The sequence below is a fragment of the Pristiophorus japonicus genome, chromosome 3, assembly GCF_044704955.1.
Source record: "Pristiophorus japonicus isolate sPriJap1 chromosome 3, sPriJap1.hap1, whole genome shotgun sequence".
Classification (NCBI taxonomy): domain Eukaryota; kingdom Metazoa; phylum Chordata; class Chondrichthyes; family Pristiophoridae; genus Pristiophorus; species Pristiophorus japonicus.
Window position 1 is genome coordinate 304,427,850 of NC_091979.1, and position 14,406 is coordinate 304,442,255.

A 14,406-nucleotide genomic window follows, 5' to 3' on the forward strand; every position below is an offset into this window, starting at 1 on the left:
TAATATCACGGCGAACAGAAGGTAGGTGTGACTTGGGTTTGTATCTCATGGTCACTATAATCTCCTCGAACTTGTTTATTTTTTGCCTTGTGGGCTCAGAGAGGAATTTCCCAGATTTTCTCCCCCTGAATTGGCCTTGGGCATTTAAAATCTTTTTTTTGTACTTTCACAGGAGATTACATGACTACTGGTGGGCAGCAATACTGAGATTCACGATACTCTGTTTCATCGTGACTGGGACAATGTTTCTGCTCTGTCGGTTCCTGTGTTCGAGCGCTCTGCGTTATTTGTTCAGCTTAAATTGGTATTACTTGTAGCACCCTCTACTGTTGTACACTGGGTACTGACTGCAGTTACTGCACATTCTCATCCATATGGCTCCGATGTTCTCCTAAATCTGTAAAAACAATAAAGTGCAAATGTAAACATAGAAACATAGAAAATAGGTGCAGGAGTAAGCCATTCGGCCCTTCGAGCCTGCACCACCATTCAATAAGATCATGGCTGATCATTCACCTCAGTACCCCTTTCCTGCTTTCTCACCATACCCCTTGAGCCCTTTAGCCTTAAGGGCCACATCTAACTCCCTCTTGAATATATCCAATGAACTGGCATCAACAATTCTCTCTGACAGGGAATTCCACAGGTTCACCACTCTCTGAGTGAAGAAGTTTCTCCTCATTTCAGTCCTAAATGGCTTATCCCTTATCCTTAGACTGTGTCCCCTGGTTCTGGACTTCCCCAACATCGGGAACATTCTTCCTGCATCTAACATGTCCAGTCCCATCAGAATTTTATATGTTTCTATGAGATCCCCTCTCATCCTTCTAAACTCCAGTGAATACAGGCCCAGTCGATCCAGTCTCTCCTCATATGTCAGTCCTGCCATCCTGGGAATCAGTCTGGTGAACCTTCACTGCATTCCCTCAATAGCAAGAATGTCCTTCCTCAGATTAGGAGACCAAAACTGAACACAATATTCTAGGTGAGGCCTCACCAAGGCCCTGTACAACTGCAGTAAGACCTTCCTGCTCCTATACTCAAATCCCCTAGTTATGAAGGCCAACATACCATTTGCCTTCATCACCGTACATTTTGGAGTCTTGGGTACAAAACAAATGTTGGGACCAGGTCTGCGTAGCTAATTTATTTAATAAGATACAGTATTTATATCATCATCATAGGCAGTCTCTCGAAGCGAGGATGACTTGCTTCCACGCCAAAAAAGGAATGAGTTCACAGGTGTTTCAACGAAGGACCTAATATTCCAGATCCCAAACTAAATCTTTAAGGATGGAAGATGCCTGTGCGTGGATTTTTTAACGTGGTGTGACCATTGCACACCAGCCACCACACGGGCTTTACAGAGCTAGGTCTTGGTCCAGTGGCAAGGATTACCCAAGACGACTGGAGATCAGCTCTGCTGCACGGACCTAGTGCGTGCACACATATAGCAGTGTGGGCTGGCCCGTGCTGCCCCTGGGCCCTCGACTCTTCTGGGCCCCAGATTCACACCTCTCCTGGGCCCCGGTCACTTCCTTCTACAAACTCTTGCCGCTCCTTCGCCCCTCGTGCTGTGCCTGCCCGCACTGCAGTCAGCGACCGGACTTCGCAGCCCTCGCCCTCCTGCAGTGGAATGCAGCGGCCCGGCCCGGAAATCGGCGCGGTCCCGGGCTGCAAGTATTTCTATACAGTGTTGTTAAACTTCAGTCTTCAGGGCCATCTCACTTGAAATAGCAGTGTTTGCGAAAAGGGCCCTGTAACAAAAAAAAACATTTTGTTGCCTGATTTGGCTTGGTGGCTGTCCCTTTTAAATCCACTCACAATACTTAAGGAGTTCGAAGCCAGCTGCAGCCAGAATCCTACATATCCAAACACAGCCGGTGCATCTCCGGCAATGGCTTCTCTTCCCACTCCTGCACAGTCACCTTATCCATGCTTTTGTCACCTCCACACTTGACTATTCCAATACGCTCCCATCCTCCATCCTCAATAAACTGCAACTTGCCCAAAACCCAGCCACATGTATCCTGTCCTACTCGTCCATCACTCCCATCCTCGCCGACCCCCAATATATTAAATTCAAAATCCTTACCCCCGCCCCCTATCTTTAAATCCCTCCATTGCTTTGCCCCACCCTATCTCAGCGACCTCCTCCAGCCCTGTACGCTAACATGTGCTCACCGACTTTGGCCTCCTCTGTATCCCTCTTTCCCCACTCCACTCTCAGCTGGATAGCCTTCAGCCGTCTTGGCTCAGCACTCTGGAAAGCTCCCTCTAAACCCCTGTGCCTAGGTACCTCCGTTAACTCTGTTTCTCGCTCCACAGATGCTGCCTGACCTGCTGAGTGTTTCCAGCATGTCCTGTTTTTATCTCAGATTTCCAGCACCTACACTATTTTACATTTGTTTTAATTTACTGCTTTCCATTCATCATGTGCCGTGTCCGGTTGCCGAAACCAAGGCTGTAAATCAGCGAGCGGCACACCAAAAGAGGACTGCATTCGCGAGGAATGTTTGTCTCTGGGCCTAGCTGGGCACAGGCAGCGTCACCACAATGAGAGCTTGTTGGCTGCAGAGAAAACTCTGTGAATCATCACCAACTCGGGTCTCCAACCTTCCAGGATTGACCTGGAGTCTCCAGGAATTAAAGATTGATCTCCTGGAGACTGCCGCGAGCAGCAACAACAGTAGCTTGCATTTATATAGCCTTTAATGTAGTTAAACATCCTAAGATGCTTCACAGGAGCATTATCAGACAAAATTTGACACCGAGCCACATAAGGAGAAATGAGGGCAGATGACCAAAAGCTTGGTCAAAGAGGTAGGTTTTAAGGAGCGTCTTAAAAGAGCAAGAGAGAGATAGAGAGGCGGAGAGATGTAGGCAGGGAATTCCAGAGCTTAGGGCCGAGATGGAGGGATTGAAATCGGGGTTGGAAGGCTGGAGGCTGGAATATTTTTTTTCATTTTCTTTGAAAACTTTCATTTATCAGTTAGAAAAATATTGGAGTGGGGGAAACATTTTAAAGGGCGGGGTGATTGGAGGTGGGAGGCTGTGCGATGAAGCGTCCAGAAATGGCAACCCTATCGCCAACCAGTGAGAGAATTAGCAAAATCGGCGCCATTTTGAAGCTTCTATTATTATCGAAACTAGTTAGACTCTAAATCAAAGCTGACAGACGCACCCAAGTATTTTTCTGTAGCCTGAAGGAGTGCAATGAGTTTACATTAATGCTGAATTGCTTTCCAAATATATTGCTGGCATCGAGCCCTGAAGTGTAATTGTCTTGGGATGTAGGACATTACGCATTCTAACCCTGTTGCTCAAAAGTTGCTCTGTACAACAGTTTTATATTATCAGAACAGCGCTTTGTCATGATTTAATTTTGACGTTGTCTTAATTTTTAACTCCGCCGGTGTGTGAGAAAATTGAGATACAATCAACTGCCAGGCCTAAAAGAAAAAATATTGCTTCTCGTAAAGAATGAAATGCTTTAGGTTCTTTACGCAAAAAGGATGTTGCTGGTTCCCAGAAGAGTTGGCATTAAAATATAAAAAGAATAGAAACACATGACAAGTTGAGTTCTGAAGGAATGAAAACTGATGACTAATGTCCTCACATTGATCAGATTCTTGGACTTAGCATCTTAAAAAAAACTTGCCACATAAAAGACTGCCTCAAAGTTCACGTGACTGCCACTGAACAACTTGCAAACGCGTAGCATTTAAATTCACAAATGCAGTGAATTCACCGCGGTATCAATACAAATGTAATCTTGTACGTCTAGGAAGGAGCTGGTCCAATGTATGTTATATTAATTAGCCGCGCAGAGTGACAGAGAGCTGGATGAATGTGTATGGGGGATGTGAATGCAAAGGTCAGACTTTACAACCAGTCGATTGTTCACTGTATAAAATGTGAAATTTCATGAATGAACAATTATGCCACAAACAAAACAGACTTTCATTTAAGTGGAGCGATTATTAACACATGCAAATCCTAGGAAATTGAGCACATCACGGTTTATATATCCGTATAACATAAGAACATAAGAAATAGGAACAGGAGTAGACCATAAGGCCCCTCGAGCCTGCTCCGCCATTCAATAACATTATGGCTGATCCGATCATGGACTCAGCTCCACCTCCCTGCCCGCTCCCCATAACCCCTTACCCCCTTATCGTTAAAGAAACTGTCTATTTCTGTCAAATTTATTCAATGTCCCAGCTTCCACAGCTCTCTGAGGCAGCGAATTCCACAGATTTACAACCCTCTGAGAGAAGAAATTTCTCCTCATCTCTCTTCTAAGATCATGCCCCCTAGTTCTAGTCTCCCCCATCAGCGGAAACATCCTCTCTGCATCCACCTTCATATTGCACCCTCATAATCTTATACGTTTCGATAAGATCACCTCTCATTCTTCTGAATTCCAATGAGTAGAGGCCCAACCTACTCAACCTTTCCTCATAAGTCAATCCCCTCATCTCCAGAATCAACCTAGTGAACCTTCTCTGAACTGCCTCCGAAGCAAGTATATCCTTTCATAAATATGGAAACCAAAACTGCACGCAGTATTCCAGGTGTCGCCTCACCAATACTCTGTATAACTGTAGCAAGACTTCCCTGCTTTTATACTCCATCCCCTTTGCAATAAAGGCCAAGATTCCATTGGCCTTCCTGATCACTTGCTGTACCTGCATACTATCCTTTTGTGTTTCATGCACAAGTACCCCCAGGTCCTGCTGTACTGCAGCACTTTGCAATCTTTCTCCATTTAAATAATAACTTTGATTTTTTTCTGTCAAAGTGCATAACCTCACACTTTCCAACATTATACTCCATCTGCCAAATTTTTGCCCACTCACTTAGCCTGTCTATGTCCTTTTGCATATTTTTTGTGTCCTTCTCACACATTGCTTTTCCTCCCATCTTTGTATCATCAGCAAACTTGGCTACGTTCCACTCAGTCCCTTCTTCCAAGTCATTAATATAGATTGTAAATAGTTGGGGTCCCAGTACTGATCCCTGCGGCACCCCACTAGTTACTGATTGCCAACCAGAGAATGAACCATTTATCCCGACTCTCTGTTTTCTGTTAGTTAGCCAATCCTCTATCCATGCTAATATATTATCCTCAACCCCATGAACTTCTATCTTGTGCAGTAACCTTTTATGTGGCACCTTGTCAAATGCCTTCTGGAAGTCCAAATGCACCACATCCACTGGTTCCCCTTTATCCACCCTGTTCGTTACATCCTCAAAGAATTCCAGCAATTTTGTCAAACATGACTTCCCCTTCATAAATCCATGCTGACTCTGCCTGACGAATTTTGCTTTTCCAAATGTCCTGCTATTGCTTCTTTAATACTGGACTCCAACATTTTCCCAACCACAGATGTTAGGCTAACTGGTCTAGAGTTTCCTGATTTTTGTCTGCCTCCTTTTTTAAATAGGGGCGTTAAATTTGCAGTTTTCCAATCTGCTGGGACCTCCCCAGAATCCAGGGAATTTTGGTAAATTACAACCAATGCATCCACAATCCCTGCCGTTACTTCTCTTAAGACCCTAGGATGCAAGCCATCAGGTCCAGGGTATTTATCTGCCTTTAGTCCCATTATCTTACTGATCACCACCTTCTTATGATTGTGATTGTGTAAGTTCCTCCCTCCCTATCGCCCCTTGATTATCCACTGTCGGAATATTGTTAGTGTCCTCTACCGTAAAGACTGATACAAAATATTTGTTCAGAGTTTCTGCCATCTCCATGTTCCCCATTACTAATTCCCCGTCTTGTCCTCTAAGGGACCAACATTTACTTTAGCCACTCTTTTCCTTTTTATATACCGATAGAAGCTCTTGCTATCTGCTTTTATATTTTGCGCTACTTTACTTTCATAGTCTATCTTCCCTTTCTTAATCATATTTTTTGTCGTTCTTTGCTGGCTTTTAAAAGCTTCCCAGTCTTCTGTTCTCCCACTGGTTATGGCCACTTTGTATGCCCTTGTTTTTAATTGGATACCGTCCTTTATTTCTTTAGTTAGCCACGGATGGCTCTCCGTGGCTCTTACACCCTTTCCTCCTCACTGGAATATATTTTTCTTGAGAGTTGTGAAATATCTCCTTAAATGTACACCACTGTTCATCAGCCATTCTACACTTTAATCTATTTTCCCAGTCCACTTTAGCCAACTCAGCCCTCATACCTTCATAGTCTCCTTTATTTAAGCTTAGTACGCTGGTTAGAGATCCAATTTTCTCACCCCCCCATCTGAATTTGAAATGCAATTATGCTATGATCATTCATTCTCTAAAGGGGATCCTTTACTAGGAGATTATTTACTAATCCTGTCTCATTACACAGGACCAGATCTAAGATAGCCTGCCCCCTGGTTGGTTCCTTTACATACTGCTCAAGGAATCTGTCCCTTATGCACTCTATGAACTCCCAGGCTACCCTGACCAATTTGCTGTGTCCAATCAATATGGAGGTTAAAATCACCCATGATTATTGCTGTTCCCTTTTTACAAGTATAACTAGGATAACATAGCCAATTATAAAAAAGGCAGGGGTGGGTGAAACACGTTGCAATCAAGCATATGAATGTTTGGTGACTGTGTAATAACCTAGACCAATATAATTCTTTAAATGATGCTCAGGAGATGGCTATCTTTCAACAGATGTCTGTGGCACAGACACAACTCCCAAATACTATAAAGTTGGCTAATTTCAGAACTTTGAATTACAACAGAACTCACAATTTCATGTGTGAACTGCCAGCCTGCATGTAGTAACAAGAAAAACAGCTTGAAAAATGTTTCATGTGTTCCTTATATTTTTATGGGATCTTTAAGCTTTAAGATAATGGCAAAGGCCAAGAGGTTACACAATGAGAGGTGATTTTCCATTGGTTGGCAAGTCGGTAATAAGTTGGAAGGGAGGGGGGGGGGGCGCAGAGGACTATTATTATCACCCGGAGAACGGGAGGGGAAGTTAGAAGAACAGGCGAGGTGATTTTTCTTTTCACTGCGCTGAGGGAATACTCAGTTCTCAGGTGCTGTGAAGAGAAGGAGACGGAGACCTATTAAAGAATGAAAAGAAAGAACCTGCATTTATATAGCACCTTTCATGAGTTCAGGATGTCCCAAAGTATTTTGCAGGCAATGAAGTCCTTTTGAAGAGTAGTCACTCTTGTAATGTAGGAAATGTGGCAGCTAATTTGTGCACAGCAAGCTCCCACAAACTGGAATAAGATAATTGGATTCATAGAATAGTACAGCACAGAAGGAAGCCATTCAACCCATCTGCGCTGGGTCTTTCGAAGAGTAATCAGTCCCACTCCCCAGATAATCTGTTTTAGTGATGTTGGTTGAGAGAAAATATTGGTCAGGACACTGGGGAGAATTACCCTGCTCTTCCTTGAATAGTGTCATGGGATCGTTCACATCCAGCCAAGAAGGCAAATAGCCCTCCCTTCTGGTTCAGAGGTGAGAGTGCTGCACACTAAGCCACGCTGACATCGCCTTGTTCTCTCTTTTGCCCCGTGTGCCACCTCTCCTCCCATCAGCCGTCCTGCAGCACTTCAGCTAGCTGCCCCTAAGCTCCACTTGGCTGGGTTTCCACAGGGTGGCTTGTGAAACAAAGCAGTCCCGGCTGTTTACACTGAACGGGCACCCAGCACACTCAGCCCAAAGCCAGAAACTGTCGCTACCTCACCTCCATCCGCCTGACAGAAGTGAGGGATGTCGCGAAGCTGCGGACAGCAGTGTCGGAGTTAGTGATTAAAGCAGACACTGTGTCAGCTCTGGCTCAGTGGGTAGCATTCTCAGCTCTGAGTCAGGAAGGCTGTGGGTTTAAGTCCCACCCCGGAGTCTTGAGCACATAATCTAGGCTGACACTTCAGTGCAGCACTGCCCTCTTTCGGATGAGATGTTAAACCGAGGCCCCTTCCGCCCTCTCAGGGTGGTGTAAAAGATCCCATAGCACTATTTTGAAGAAGAGCACAAGAACATAAGAACATAAGAAATAGAAACAGGAGTAGGCCATTTGGCCACTCGAGCCTGCTCCGCCATTCAATACAATCATGGCTGATCTGATCATGGACTCAACTCCACTTCCCTGCCCGCTCCCTATAACCCTTTACTCCCTTATCGCTCAAAAATCTGTCTATCTCCAATTTAAATATATTCAATGACCCAGCCTCCACAGCTCTCTAGGGTAGAGAATTCCATAGATTTACAACCCTCTGAGAGAAGAAATTTATTCTCATCTCAGTTTGAAATGGGCGGCCCCTTATTCTGAGACTATATCCCCTAGTTTCAGTTTCCCAGCGAGATCCTACAAATCCCCTGGGAGAACAGACGCACCAACATTAGCGTCCTCGATGGCCAACATTCCCAGCATTGAAGCACTGACCACTCTTGATCAGCTCTGCTGGGCAGGCCACATTGTCCGCATGCCAGACATGAGACTCCCAAAGCAAGCGCTTTACTCGGAACTCCTTTACGGCAAACGAGCCAAAGGTGGGCAGAGGAAATGTTACAGGGACACCCTCAAAGCCTCCCTGATAAAGTGCAACATCCCCACCGACACCTGGGAGGCCCTGGCTAAAGACCGCCCTAAGTGGAGGAAGTGCATCTGGGAGGGCGCTGAGCACCTCGAGTCTCATCGCCGAAAGCATGCAGAAATCAAGCGCAGGCAGTGGAAAGAACGTGCAGAAAACCTGCCCCAGCCTCCCTTACCCTCAACGACTATCTGTCCCACCTGTGACAGGGACTGTGGCTCTCATATTGGACTGTTCAGCCACCTAAGGACTCATTTTAAGAGTGGAAGCAAGTCTTCCTTGATTCCGAGGGGCTAACTATGATGATGATGATGATTTAGTTTCCCCCTATGAGTGGAAATATCCGCTCTGCATCCACCTTGTCGAGCCTCCTCATTATCTTATATGTTTCAATAAGATCACCTCTCATTCTTCTGAACTCAAATGTGTATAGGCCCAACCTCTCAACCTATCCTCATAAGTCAATCCCCTCATCTCCGGAATCAGCCTCGTGAATCTTCTCTGAACAGACTCCAATGCAAGTATATCCTTCCTTAAATACAGAGACCAAACCTGTACGCAGTACTTCAGGTGCGGCCTTACCAATACCCTGTACAGTTGTAGCAGGACTTCTCTGCTTTAATACTCTATCCCCCTTGCAATAAAGGCCAACATTCCATTTGCCTTCCTGATTAATTGCTGTACCTGCATACTAACTTTTTGTGTTTCATGCACAAGGACCCCCAGGTCTTTCTGTACTGCAGCACTTTGCAATTTTTCTCCATTTAAATTATAATTTGCTTTGCTATTATTTCTGCCAAAGTGGATAACCTCACATTTTCCCACATTATACTCCATCTGCCAAATGTTTGCCCACTCACTTAGCCTGTCTATATCCCTTTGCAGATTTTTTGTGTCCTCCTCACAATTTGCTTTCCCACCCATCTTTGTATCAGCAGCAAACTTGGCTACATTACACTTGGTCCCTTCATCCAAGTCATTAATATAGATTGTAAATAGTTGAGGACCGAGCACCGATTCCTGCGGCACCCCACTAGTCACTGTTTGCCAACCATTTATTCCGACTCTCTGTTTTCTGTTAGTTGGACAATCCTCTATCCATGCTAATGTATTACCCCCAACCCTGTGAGTTTTTATCTTGTGCAGTAACCTCTTATGTCATCATCATCATAGGCAATCCCTCGGAATCGAGGAAGACTTGCTTCCACTCTTAAAATGAGTCCTTAGGTAGCTGAACAATCCAATACGAGAACCACAGTCCCTGTCACAGGTGGGGCAGATAGTCGTTGAGGGAAGGGGTGGGTGGGACTGGTTTGCCACATGCTCTTCCCACTGCCTGCGCTTGATTTCTGTGTGCTCTCGGTGTTGAGACCCGAGGTGCTCAGCGCCCTCCCAGATGCACTTCCTCCACTTAGGGCGATCTTGGGCCAGGTGTCAGTGGGGATGTTGCACTTTTTCAGGGAGGCTTTGAGGGGCTCCTTGTAACGTTTCCTCTGCCCACCTTTGGCTCGTTTGACGTGAAGGAGTTCTGAGTTGAGTGCTTGCTTTGGGAGTCTCGTGTCTGGCATGTGAACGATGTGGCCTGCGCAGCGGAGCTGATCAAGTGTGGTTAGTGCTTCAATGCTGGGGATGTTGGCCTAGTCAAGGACCAAGAATGTTGGTGCGTCTGTCCTCCCAGGGGATTTGTTGAATCTTGAGGAGACATCGTTGGTGGTATTTCTCCAGCGACTTGAGATGTCTACTGTACATGGTCCATGTCTCTGAGTCAAACAGGAGGGCGGGTATTACTACAGCCCTGTAGACCATGAGCTTGGTTGCAGTTTTGAGGGCCTGGTCTTTAAACACTTGTTTCCTCAGGCGGCCGAAGGCTACACTGGCACACTGGAGGCGGTGTTAAATCTCGTCGTCAATGTCTGCTCGTGTTGATAAGAGGCTTCCGAGATTTGGGAAATGGTCCACGTTGTCCAGACTGGTGGAGGTCCTTTGTCTTACGGATGTTTAGTGTAAGGCCCATGCTTTCGTACGCCTCAGTCAATACGTCGACTATGTCTTGCAGTTCAGCCCCTGAATGTACGCAGACGCAGGCGTCGTCCGTGTACTGTAGCTCAACGACAGAGGTTGGGGTGGTCTTGGACCTGGCCTGGAGACGGCGAAGGTTGAACAGATTCCCACTGGTTCTGTAGTTAGTTCCACTCCAGCGGGGAGCTTGTTGACTGTGAGGTGGAGCATGGCACTTATGTGGCACCTTATCGAATGCCTTCTGGAAATCCAAATACGCCACATCCACTGGTTCCCCCTTATCCACTCTGCTCGTTACATCCTCAAAGAACTCCAGCAAATTTGTCAAACATGATTTCCCTTTCATAAAACCACGCTGACTCTGCTTGATTGAATCATGCTTTTCCAAATATCCTGCTACTGCTTCCTTAATAATGGACTCCAACATTTTCCCAATGACAGATGTTAGGCTAACTGGTCTATAGTTTCCTGCTTTCTGTCTGCCTCCTTTGTTAAATAGGGGCGTTACATTTGCGGTTATGCAATCCGCTGGGACCGCCCCAGAATCCAGGGAATTTTGGTAGATTACAACAAATGCATCTACTATCTCTGCAGCCATTTCTTTTAAGACCCTAGGATATAAGCCATCAGGTTCAGGGGACTTGTCCGCCTTTCGTCCCATTATTTTACCAAGTGCTACTTCATTAGTGATAGTGATTGTATTAAGTTCCTCCCTCCCTTTAGCTCCTTGATTATCCCTGGTGTCCTGGGCCAATATTAATCTCTCAATCAACATCAGCACAAAAGATGACCTGGTCAATGTCACATTGCTGTTTGTGGATGCAGTATAATATGGATAAATGTGAGGTTATCCACTTTGGTGGCAAAAACAGGAAGGCAGATTATTATCTGTGTTGTGTATCTGTAAAGCATGCACTCCCATGTTCCGCCACCAGGGAGCGGATCCCCTGAAATCCCAAGGGATCCCAGCATTCCTTGGGAGCACTGTATATAAGCCGGCTCCTAAGGGCTGTTCCTCACTCTGGAGTGTCTTAATAAAGACTGAGGTCACTGTTACTTTAACCTCCCTGTGTGCAGTCTCATCTGTGTTAGGAACACAACAACTGGCAACGAGTATACGAATCCAACGCAAAGATGCAGCAAACTGTGGGCATCCTGGAGAAGTTCTCGGAGGGTGAGGACTGAGAAGCCTATGTCGAACGGCTAGACCAGTAATTTGTAGTCAATGAGCTGGATGGAGAAGGAAGCGCTGCAAAAAGGAGAGCGGTCCTCCTCATGGTCTGCGGGGCACCGACCTACAGCCTCATGAAGAATCTTCTGGGTCCGGTGAAACCCACAGATAAGTCGTATTAAACATAGAAACCTGGAAACATAGAAAATAGGTGCAGGAGTAGGCCATTCGGCCCTTCGAGCCTGCACCACCATTCAATACAATCATGGCTGATCTTTCACCTCAGTAACCCTTTCCCACTTTCTCTTCATACCCCTCGATCCCTTTAGCCGTAAGGGCCATGTCTAACTCCTTCTTGATTACATCCAATGAACTGGCATCAACAACTCTCTGCAGCAGGGAATTTCACAGGTTAACAACTCTCTGAGTGAAGAAGTTTCTCCTCATCTCAGTTCTAAATGGCCTACCCCTTATCCTACGACTGTGTTCCCTGGTTCTGGACTTCCCCAACATCGGGAACATTCTTCCCGCATCTAACCATCCCGTCAGAATCTTAGACATTTCTATGAGATACCCTCTCATCCTTCTAAACTCCAGTGTATAAAGGCCCAGTTGATCCAGTCTCTTCTCATATGTCAGTCCAGCCATCCCGGGAATCAGTCTGGTGAACCTTCGCTGCACTCCCTCAACAGCAAGAACGTCCTTCCTCAGATTAGAAGACCAAAACTGAACACAATATTCCAGGTGAGGCCTCACTAAGGCCCTGTACAAGTGCAGTAAGACCTCCCTGCTCCTTTACTCAAATCCCCTAGCTATGAAGGCCAACATGCCATTTGCCTTCTTCATCGCCTGCTGTACCTGCATGCCAACTTTCAATGACTGATGAACCATGACACCCAGGTCTCGTTGCACCTCCCCTTTTCCTATTCTGCCTTCGTGTTTTTGCCACCAAAGTGGATAACCTCGCATTTATCCACATTATACTGCATCTGCCATGCATTTGCCCACTCACCTAACCTGTCCAAGTCACCCTGTAGCCTTTTAGCATCCTCCTCACAGCTCACACCGCCATCCAGTTTAGTGTCATCTACAAACTTGGAGATATTACACTCAATTCCTTCATCCAAATCATTGATGTATATTGTAAAGAGCTGGGGTCCCAGCACTGAGCCCCGCAGCACTCAACTAGTTACTGCCTCCCATTCTGAAAAGGACCCATTTATCCCGACTCTCTGCTTCCTGTCTGCCAACCAATTCTCTATCCATGTCAGTACATTACCCCCAATATCATGTGCTTTGATTTTGCACACCAATCTCTTATGTGGGACCTTGTCAAAGGCCTTTTGAAAGTCCAAATACACCACATCCACTGGTTCTCCCTTGTCCACTCTACTAGTTACATCCTCAAAAGATTCCAGAAGATTCGTCAAGCATGATTTCCCTTTCATAAATCCATGCTGACTTGGACCAATCCTGTCACTGCTTTCCAAATGCGCTGCTATTTCATCCTTAATGATTGATTCCAACATTTTCCCCATTACTGATGTCATGCTAAGGAGGAGCTGTGTACACTGGTTCGGGAGTATCTTAACCTGAGGGAGAGCGTGCTGTTGGTGAGGTATCGGTTCTACACGTGCCAGCAATCTGAAGGTCAGGAAGTGGCGAGCAACGTCGCCGAGCTAAGGCGACTTGCAGGACAATGTGAGTTTGATCGTTACTTGGAGCAGATGCTCAGAGACTTTTTTGTACTGGGCATTGGCCACGAGACCATCCGACGAAAACTTTTGACTGTAGAGACACCGACCCTCAGTAAGGCCATTGCGATAGCACAGGCGTTTATGTCCACCAGTGATAACACCAAACAAATCTCTCAGCACACAAGTGCTAGCAATGTTCATAGATTAACTGGAACTGTGTTTGCGAGCAGAAATGTACAGGGCAGAAACCACGGGTCTGCAACCGCGAGCAGGCCTCAGGTGACCCAGATGACTCAGAGTCCACAACAAAGGATGAATGCAAGGCAATTCACACCTTGTTGGCGTTGCGGAGGCTTCCATTCAGCCTATTCATGCTGCTTCAAAGGGTATGTTTGCAAGAGCTTGCAGACGAGCTGCAAGCTCTGCAAAACCTGCTAACCACCACATGACAGAGGATGATCAGTCCATGGTGGATCAAAACAATTTCGAGCCTCAGAGAGAGGAGGCAGATGCTGAAGTACATGGGGTGCACACATTTTTGACGAAATGTCCACCTATAATGCTAAGTGTAAAATTGAATGGCTTACCCATAGCCATGGAACTGGACACTGGCGCTAGCCAATCCATCATGAGTAAAAAGATGTTTGAGAGACTGTGGTGCAACAAGGCACTCAGACCAGCCCTGAGCCTCATCCACACGAAACTAAGAACGTACACCGAAGAGCCCGCTACCTAAGGCAGATGACCTATTTGCGACGCTGGCAGGAAGCAAGATGTTCACCAAGCTCGACTTGACTTCGGCCTACATGACACAGGAACTGGAGGAGTCTTCGAAGGGCCTCACCTGCATCAACACGCACAAGGAATTGTTCATCTACAACAGATGCCCGTTGGGAATTCGGTCGGCTGCAGCAATCTTCCAGAGAACCATGGAGAGCCTACTGAAGTCGATACCACG